Raw genomic sequence first — 9,736 nt, forward strand, 5'->3', positions numbered from 1 at the left:
GCACGAAATTCACAAAAAATTGTAAAGTTTCACCCCCAATAACTTTGTTAATAATAGTTGGATTTTCTTCAAACTTGACCAAACTGTGCATTATATTCTTCGTTACACTCATGCTAAATTTTGTATTTCTGGGATGAATATAAAGGGGGGTGCCGGGTAAATTTCTAAAATGTGGAAATATACTATTATTAACTTTATTTGTGCAGATATCGGAACCGGATATATTTTGAGGCCTAGATTTCGTAGAGATGCACCACTGTGATTTTTTCCAGATTTTTCGGTTGGATAGGTTCTGAGAACGAGACCTGTTACACTTTTTGTGGGTCATATTTTCAACCCTTACTCCCCTACGTTTCATCTAATATCAAATATTGAACCAGATTCGAAAAGTACTAATTTAGACCTTTCATTTGATACCCCACTTGGCTACATTCTGTGAAAAAAAAATTTGCACCCTCCATTCACATGTACGGAGAGCCCCCCCTTAAACTTAACGCAAGATGGCGCCACTTACTGCATGTAAAGGGATCACCAGATTACATACTCTCACCAATTTTCGTGACAATCGGTCTAGCCGTTTCCGAATAAATCGGGTGTGACAAACAGACAGACAGACAGACAGACAGACAGACAGACAGACAGACAGACAGACAGACGGACAGACGGACAGACAGACACCGTCACCATTCTAATAAGGTTTTGTTTCACACAAAACCTTAAAAAGGGGATGAAACATGTTTTTCACCAAATATAGTCATGTTGGGTATAAAATAAAGGTGTTGATTAGTACTTTTTGATGTCGGTCTTGGCTTTGACACCTGTTGGAAAGGCAGGAAGTGGTCTACAGTGACGATTTCTTTAACAGACCCATTCTCAGGAACTACTCAATATCAATATCACCCTAAAGTGGGTAATTTGACATGGTTAATTTATTCACATACATACAAATAGGATAGATCTGCACTCAAATATACTCACAGAAGAAACAAACCTTTCATACCTGAAGTGTTGAGCTTCTGGTTTCCGGTGTTATTCTTATAATTTATGAGCAAATCGAACTCCCCATTTGAGTGAAAGCTCCTCAACTATTTGCAATTGCAGCAATTACCAAATGGTTTCAGGAGGGTTACCTGCATATTCTTCGTAAATATTGATCCGAATGAACCCTAAATTGCCCAAATTCAAAGAAGGTTAACTAAGTATATGGTGCATTATCGGAAAGCGTATATTACCGGCTAACACCTATACAACTTTTGGAGCAGAAAAATACAACTTATATGCAGTGGACAGGATTTATCACGGGGTTGATGCTCTGTGCCCAAATGAAGCTAAGGGGATGAAATTGAATACCATCAAAAATTGTCAACGAAGCAATGAATGATCCAATTTGATACTTTCAAGGACAAAGTTCAAGACAGTTTCCTGCCTTAATGTCAGAATCTGGTCTCGCTAACAATCTGATACAAATTCCTATAACTTTTGGAACCAAATGGAATTTAAATAAAATCCTGAAATACTATATATGGTGTTCTAAAGGTAATGGATACGTTGACTCCGAAGTAGATTTTATGCACTCGCTACTCCGTTGCATTTTATTTACAACAACTTCTGCTGGTCTTGTGCAGAGAGAGCTCCATTACATGGTACTAACACCAAGAATGACTTCTTCTATGGAAGCTAGACATGGGCTTTTTAGTCAGCAAGTTGCCTTAGGCTGTAAAACATGACCGAAACATAGCCTGCTATTTATAGTCGAACTATTGGCCCCGAAATTAACTACGGTTAGCTATTAATTGGCTCTCAGGAATCTCCAAGAATTTCAAAAAGATCAGATCCTATTCATATATGAAGAAAAGATGCATCTCTTTCCCCTTCCGCAAATGATCCATGTTTTGCATATAATACCGACTTGCAATTACCTACCAAGTTCGAAGAAATTTAGTTCCTCAAAGTAAACATCGAATTTCACATAAATCACCACAATGCACTTATCCAATCTAAGCATCACACTTGAGTTATCCACAATCTTCACTTCTTATCTACATAATTGCACTATTCGGATTCCACTGCTTCACAAGGAAATCAACCGTCAGGTACACCTTTTGGCTCGAACAGTCTAACGTCTTCAGCACTTGAACTGTTCAATGCGCGCACGCAGGTGAGACGAAAAGTGTCCCGCAGGCCAAGACAGCACTCGCGGTAATAAGAAGCAAGTAAGTGACTTTCTTCTAACGCACTTGACTTAGGCCTGCGTCCTATAGCGCGTTCTTGAGGAAAACCTCAACAGTATCGCTTCCCACCAAGAAATCGCGCATATGATACCACACATGCTTGACTATGCCATATTGTCACCGAAGAACCAACGTGACGCCCGTGACGTGCTTATTCAATGAAACTGAAACGTAAATTGACCGACTGATTATGCGATTATCGTTAGCGTCAGTTGAGACGGATCGCATTGCTGGCATTAATCACTTTTGCACATGAAACTACGAATAATGGTAGAATTGTCGAATGTATCATGGTACATCTTATCGGGAAGCATGGACGTACCACGGTTGGGGTTTCAGCGTGAAACGTTGGTACTTTGTCGGGCTTTGTTGAAAAATATAGTATTGGCAAACCCCCCTTTTATATGCTCGCACTAGTAGACACATGGGAGGCAACTTTCCGTCCTAATTTGTCAGATCTACTGACGAGTATTGCATCCTTGCCTCCTTAGACCCTAACTATCAGCCGCACCTACGTCTACCCACTTAAATTTGCAAATAATTTATTGAATTCCAGTCAGAAGCAACTGGCCTAACTTTAGATAAGCCACTTGAATGCAAACGGCATCACTCAATATAAACTTTAAATATAGAAATTCCTCTTTAATAAATATAGAAGACGACATAATACTAATTTGGGAAACATCCCTCATCCTCGAATACAATTTTAAAATGATGGGTATTGCTTTTGTGATGTTTGCATTCAGAAACACAGTTACAAGAATACAACAAAAATTATTCTCAACCAATGTCAATCTGACTTTTGGAACTGGTTGGCGAGGTATACCAAAACTGCACCCTATTGTCAGCTTTCAAAGGAAACACGCAAACAGAAAGCTCGGCGCTTGACGTATGAAATATTTTGTGTATTTAATTTTTATGTGATACTAGTCTACTGGCGGTCAAAGGGTAGTATAGGTCCCAGGGCAAAGCGAGGATCCGTACTCACGATGAAGCATAAATCCTGGGAAACGCCTGCTGAACCAATACCAACAGCTCTACTACCAAACCCCCATATCTCCATCTCCTCGTGGTGATCGCTGGGAGTTCTTTCATAATGGAAAATTCCAGACAGAGAAGGATGGAGGGGAGTCTCGCCTAAAAACAGGACAAATTTTACAAACCGGACCTCCAGGTTGAAGCTGAGAGGCCTACACGAATAACCGACGCTACGAAGCCACCGAAGGAGCCTCAGACAGGATGGACTTTACAACGACGAACCCGGCACCGAAAACGAATTAATGATTCGCGGATTTTCTCATGTAAGGTGCGATCCTTATACAGATCGAATGCTGCTCAGCAGCTAGCCAATAGCGTTGCAAGGGATACGCAGGACAGGGACTAGTTTCTTGAAGAAGAGCCACTACACCATATGTAAACCATGTGTCCGGAGTAGGTTTCCTAGTCAGCCAATGAATGAAATCTGCTGTGATCAGGTTTGAAAACATAAAGGGAAGGCTACGCACTCTGCGTTTGCGAGGTAAATTTAGAAATATAAGCCTCATAAACATTCACGCCCCTACTAAGGAGACTGCAGAGTCGGAGAAGGATACCTTCTACAAGCGAGTCGAGCGGACCATCGAAGCCAGTCCCAAGTATTATATCAAAATCATACTCATACTAATCAAGTTAAGACGGAGCCCGTATTCAGTCGATACGTGGACCCATAGTTTACAAAGGGACACCGATTATAATGGACTGCGGTATCACACGAAATGGTCGTTAGAAGTAGTTGATTTGCGTGGAAAGCGATTCACAAACATACGTGAGCCTCTCCAGACGGGGCCACTTTCATCCAAAATGACCACGTGTTGACTGAACGCCGCCACTTCTCAGCTTTGATTAATGCTAGAACATACAGGGAACCAATATAGGCATGGATCACTATCTCGTTGCCATTGGGCCCCGAGTTCCAACTACAACACCACCTACAATCTAACCTTAGAAAATCAGGTGAAAATGAATACCGAAGCCAACCACAACAAAGCCATCCGTAGCACACGGCTACATTCTTCGCCTTCAGCAGCAGAAGAGGTCGGAACGGCTGGTTCGACGATGAACGTTTAGTTTAGTTTACTGGGGGGAGACACAGCTCCGAGCACTCAGCCTATTGTTAGGCCTATTGTACTATCCCAGTAAATCACCTATTCAATGGCTTTCCACCTACGGCGTTCGCAGGCTGCAGCGAAGCTGCAGCGAATCTGCAGAGGCAGAGAGTGTACAGATTCCCCATTGATGAAAACCTTACTAAGGTGCCTTCATCTGAGGAGATGTCCCGTTAAAAGCCCTACTAGAGGTTTCATGTCCCACTTCTTAAGGAACAACAAAAATACTGCTCCGGCGACCCCCAGGTTCTTTGACAAGGATTTCCGCCTGCCACAAGAGTTCAAATTACTCCACTCGGCTGCATGAATCCTAGAAATTTTACACTTCAGAGTAGACTTGGCAGTTGATGGTCGGATGCCAAAAACTGGTTCTGGGTCCACCATTGTGGATCCATACCCTCAGCAAGCCTATCTGACAGCCTCCTCAATATCAGCGATAATTGAGTGCCCCGGCACCGATATCAGGAATATTTCCTTCAATTGGCCAAGCTTCACCTGCACCTGATGACAACTCCATACCAATTGGCTTGATATGTCGTTGCTGTTTAACGCTGATAATGCCGCCTGACTGTCGAAACAGAAACGAATGGTCTGACCCCTCCATTTTGTCGCAGACATTCTTCTGCTGCCAATGAAATGGCATATATCTCCGCCTGGAATATGGTCGTCATTTTTTCGAGGAATTGGGAAAGTTCCTTAATCGGATTCCCTGAGGACACCCCTACGCCCGATCCGCCCTCCACGACTGACTCGTCGGTAAAGATTATTAAGTCTGTTAAAGACTCGTGGTCATTTATCGATCATTCTTCTTTTTTGGTGATTATGACAGTGTATGTCTTTTCAAAGACGAATCTGGAAACCATATGATCGGCGGGCATTAGACCTACCGGATGTTTGCTAGGGAATTTCCAGATAGACGTATGACCGTATGATTGGGCGCATTTCCACGTACCAATGGTATCGAGTCGACATGCGTCGTTGGCTACTTTCCGTCCCTAAGTGAATGGGGGGAGGGTGGCAGATTTAGGATAGCTTCGAGTACCGCAGTCAGCGTAGTACTCATTGCTCCAGTAATACTTAGGCAAGCCTCTGAATCTGCGTTAGCCGCTTCCTGCAGCCTCGGCCACTAGATGATGCATGCATACATTAAAATTGGTTTTAGTTTGGACGTATACATCCAGTGTATCTATTTTGGTGAAAGTCCCCAGGTCTTACCTATCTCATTCCTACAGCACCAGAGCAATCTGCAGGATTTCTGATATTGTTCCTGGATATGATGCTTCCACGTTAACTTGGATTCGAAATGTACTCCTTAAATATTTGACTGTTAGTGCCAGCTGCATTTCCGCCCCTGCTAAGGTGGGTAGCGTATAGCTGCCCCACCTGACGTTTCTAGTGAACATAACTAGTTCAGTCTTCCTAGCGCTCACCATGAGTCCATTGCGGAGGCACCAACTGTGGATTTCATGCAAAGTTGCATTCAAGCGGTCACATACTATGTCCGCAAACTTGCCGGTAATTAGTACGGCTAGATCGTCCGCAAATGCTTGCGCGAAGACTTGTTTGTCCTCCAGAAGCCATAGCAGGGTGGCCATCGCCAGGAACCATAACAGAGGAGAGAGAACCCCTCTCTGTGGGCATCTCCTAAGACATCCTGCCTCAATAGACTTCTAGTCGATCAATATGTGGATTTTTCTCCACTCTAGCATGGGAAAAATCCAACTAATTAACGATTCCATTCTATGCTGTCTTACCGCATCATAAATCGCTACGAATGAAACTTAATTGAGGGTGACTTCGTTGTCCATGAATGCGCCTAAGGCAGACATCGCCATTTCAATTTTCTCCGAGAATTCATGAAGTGCTGTCTCCGTGAATTTACCTTTCTGGGAAGCATGTTGTTTACGGTGAATTGGCCACTTAGGAATGTGTGTATCCTACTCTTCAAATGAGGGTTGCGTGACCTGTTCAATGGTTTTTGAGCCGACACTTGTAACGTGACGGTCCCTGGCCGGTAGTAGAGAATGCAACCTGTTTGTTCCCCATCCTTCTTAACATCGGATTCGGGAACGCCGATGGTAACGAAAGTTCCCGGCCTGTGGGCTTTCTCTTCTGTTTTGCTGCCTAGCAACCAGGTGGACGTGTTGAGGTTATCCTGGACACCAAGTTGTTACAGAACATCAGCACCATTATGCTCTTCTTCTGGAAACCAGAGGAAGAACTTTCTGAACGATGGCTGCTCAAAGACTTTTTTCAGGGTTAGTCGCGCACTTTCCCATACATCGTTGAGGAAGGAGCAGTACCATCTGCTGTGTTTTTATCCGGAAAGTTTAGCCGTATCATCTCACGGTATTCACCTACCGACTTGAAGCGAAACTGGCGAGGATGCAGTCCTTCCTCCTAAGCTGTTCGCACTTTTCAGTATCGTAACGGTATAGATTAGTGTCGTCATGCAAGATTCATTAATCAGCTTCAATAGCCTTGATTGCAAATGAAGGCCTAGCAGTTGCCGGCTGCCTTTTGTGTCGAAGAGCTGGGATCGCCCAAGGACCGCTGCGGCTTCGGTTTCCCTTTAGGCGCAGGTACCCCGAACGATCTTCTCCCCTCAATCCTGGGACAGCCAGTGGGTTGTGATTTGCTCGAAAGGGGTTTGCCCGATCGAGGTTTGCCTGGAAGCAGTTTGCCCGAAGGCAGTTTGTCCGAATGCTGTTTGCTGTCCGTGGACAGGTACTTACCCATCAGCAGGACTTTAGCTTCAGCAGATGGTGTCGATTGGACCCCGGGGTCAGGAGTGCTGACAGAAGGGACTTGCTGCGACTCGTCCATTACGGTACTGGGTCCTAATTAGATCTCCCTCTCTCTCTTTATCGATGAGCTTAGGGTTGCCCCTTCACTCCAGGTTGGATCGCCACGATCGAGGTTTAATTTTAGTTTTCTAATAGCTTTTTATTTTCGGTTTCTCATAATTGGCTGCAATGGCCTCGGTTGTATCAGGGAAGGTAAGTTGATCTTAGCAGAGCTCCTTTTCGCCGAGACTAGTTGAAACTAGCGGTCGCCTAGTATCCAGAGTTCACCATTTACGGCCACATCTTGACCCAAGTGGGCATTCAGCCCTCGGCACGGAAGTCGCACCTTGGCTTGGGGTTTTGATTACCCGCTTAGCTCCAGGTGTCAGCTATCGTCTCTTAGAGGATCTTCCTTACTGAGCTCCCACACTACGACAAGGTAGGTAATCGCCGAGGCAGGACCATGAATGTAAGCTAGCAACGAAACGGAAGAATGCTGCACACCGGGAAATGCTGCTCTCTCAACAAACGCGGGTAAGCGCGGAGGCGTATCACCAACTCCGTAAAACGGCGAAGCGATTTCACAAACATAAAAAGCAAGCCTGGAAGAACCATGGCTCCATCTCGGGCAGGGTCTGTTTCGTCTTCTTTTTCTACCATAGATATAGCCCTTATAGACATTCCGGGCTGGATCATCTTCATCCATATGGATTAAGTGACGGACATGGTATCACTCATAGACGGGGGCCAAAAATTCTTCGGAGGATTTTTCTCTCGAACGCGGCCAAGAGTTCGCAATTTCTCTTGCTAAGAACCCAAGGCTCCGAGGAATAAATGAGAACTGGCAAGATAATTGTCTTGTACAGTAAGAGCTTTGACCCTATGGTCAGCCGAAACAGTTTCTGTAAGCTGAAATAGGCTCTGTTAGCTGCCAACAACCGTGCGCGGATTTCATCGTCATAGCTGTTATCGGTTGTGATTTTCGACCCTGGATACCTAGTATAGTACTCGCATTTACCTCAGCATCACGGATCACTTTCTCGAGGGCGAGGTTAAAGAGGATGCATGATAGGGTATTCCCTTGCCGTAGACCGTTATTGTTGTCGAATGGTCTTCAGAGTGATCCTGCTGTTTTTATTTGGCCTCACACATTGGTCAGCGTCAGCTTAGTCAGACTTATCAATTTCGCCAGAATACCGAATTCTCTCATGGCCGTGTACAGCTTTACCCTGGCTATGCTATCATAGGCGGCTTTAAAGTCGATGAACAGATGATGCAACTGTTGTCCATATTCCAACAGTTTTCCCATCATTTGTCGTAGATAGAAAATCTGATCTGCTGCTGATTTGCCTGGAGTGAAGCCTCTTTGGTATGGACAAATGATGTTCTGGGCGTATGGGGATATCCGGCCTAGCAAGATAGCTGGAAATATCTTATATATGGTACTCAGCAACGTAATATCTCTACAATTGCTGCATTCCGTGAAATCCCCCTCTTTATGTATGGGACAGATAATGCCTCTTTGCCAGTCGTCAGGCATTGATTCGCTGTCCCATACTTTCAGCATTAGTTGATGAACTGCTTGGTGTAATTGGTCACCTCCATATTTAGCCAATTCGGCTGTAATTCCATCGGCTCCTGGCGTGTGGTTTTTAAGCCGATGAATTGCACGGACTCCTCTATACTTGGCGGTGGCAGCGTTTGTCCGTCTTCTTGAATTGGCGGGACCTCCAACACGCTGATGTTGGTTGTGGCAGTTCATCAAAATACTCAACCCATCGCTCCAATATGCCCAATGTGTCGGAAATTAGGTTTCTCTCTTTGTCTCGGCAAACCTCGAGGTGTATAAGGCTTCCCCCTGCCGACTTGTTGGTAAAGCTTCCGCGCCTGGTGGGCGGTTATTCCCTGCACTTTTCTAGCTCACAGACTTGCTAGTTCTCCCAGGCTTCCTTTTTCGTCCTTGAAGTCGCTTCTTCGCTCGACGGAGTTCGTGATAAGTCTCTGCGCATGCTCGCGTTCTTTGAGAATGCAACATTACTCGGTATGCGGCATTCTTCCGTTCCGTTGCTAGCTTACATTCATCGTCAAATCAGCCATTCCGACGTTTCTTGCGGATGGGGACAAGTACGTTTGTGGCCGTATTTATGACAACGTTCTTCAGGTGGTTGTAAAGATCATTTGTTGATGTTTCATCTCCAGGACATCTGTTAACTACGGCTATTGCGGCATCCATTTACCCCTTGTAGATGTTGCGGAGGACTGGGTTGCGGATGGCTTCAGTGTTAACTCTCACTTAATTGTTAGAGGGGATTCTGGGTGGTGTTGTCATTCGAGCTCGGAGTACAATGCCAACGAGATAGTGATCCGAGTCTATATTGGCCCCCGTATATGTTCTGACATTCATCAAGGCATCAAGGCGTTCGATCAACACGTGGTCAATTTGGTTGAAAGTGGTCCTGTCTGAAGAGGCCCACGTATGTTTGTGGACCTGTTTCCGTGCAAACCACGTACTTCCAACAACCACTTCGTGCGACACTGCTAATTGAATAAGCTATGGGAACCAACTTATCGCCTG

General features: G+C 44.8%; 1 protein-coding gene across 2 annotated transcripts in view; it reads right to left on the reverse strand.

Annotated features, from left to right (window-relative positions):
* Window positions 1-2,382, reverse strand: part of LOC119656063 (phospholipase B1, membrane-associated-like) — a 70,275-nt gene extending 67,893 nt beyond the window's left edge. Inside the window, exon 1 of one of the 2 annotated variants that reach the window (XM_038062340.1) lies at window positions 1,924-2,382. The gene's annotated coding sequence lies outside the window, so the exon portion shown is untranslated. Of the gene's footprint in view, window positions 1-1,919 lie in introns of both variants that reach the window. The other variant, XM_038062341.1, reaches the window with a different exon arrangement.
* Between the last annotated feature and the right edge of the window lie 7,354 nt (window positions 2,383-9,736).

Source organism: Hermetia illucens, chromosome 4 (genome assembly GCF_905115235.1).
Source record: "Hermetia illucens chromosome 4, iHerIll2.2.curated.20191125, whole genome shotgun sequence".
Taxonomy (NCBI): domain Eukaryota; kingdom Metazoa; phylum Arthropoda; class Insecta; order Diptera; family Stratiomyidae; genus Hermetia; species Hermetia illucens.